The sequence below is a fragment of the Eimeria tenella genome, genomic scaffold (assembly GCF_000499545.2).
Source record: "Eimeria tenella Houghton genomic scaffold, Eth_scaff2971, whole genome shotgun sequence".
Lineage (NCBI taxonomy): Eukaryota > Apicomplexa > Conoidasida > Eucoccidiorida > Eimeriidae > Eimeria > Eimeria tenella.
In genome coordinates this window covers 2109-2375 of record NW_013542847.1, presented here as the reverse complement: position 1 = coordinate 2375, position 267 = coordinate 2109, and the positions used below count along the sequence as shown (strand labels likewise).

The 267-nt window shown below is 58.4% G+C and overlaps 1 protein-coding gene across 1 annotated transcript in view; it reads left to right on the top strand.

The window, feature by feature from the left end:
* ETH_00041480 (uncharacterized protein) overlaps nt 1-267 on the top strand; it is a gene marked incomplete at both ends in the record, with an annotated part of 2922 nt that overhangs the window by 965 nt on the left and 1690 nt on the right. The gene's annotated exons all lie outside the window — the stretch shown is intronic.

Genomic DNA, 267 nt, shown 5'->3' with positions numbered 1-267 from the left:
TCCTGCTCCGGTCTGCTGCTGCTGCTGCTGCTGCTGCTGCTGCTGCTGCTGCTGGTGCTTCTGGTATCTTTGCGGGAGCTTCTGGGTTTCGCAGTCTCTCCTTGTGTCCTTTAATCCCGTCTCTCCTCGGTTTCTACTTGGCTGCCTCTGTTTATCTCTGCACCTCTGCTGCTGCTGCTGCTGCTGCTGCTGCCTCCCTCCCCCCGCAGCCTCCACACCCCCTGCTGCTGCGTGTTATTTACCGCCTGCGTTAAAATCTCGTGTGTT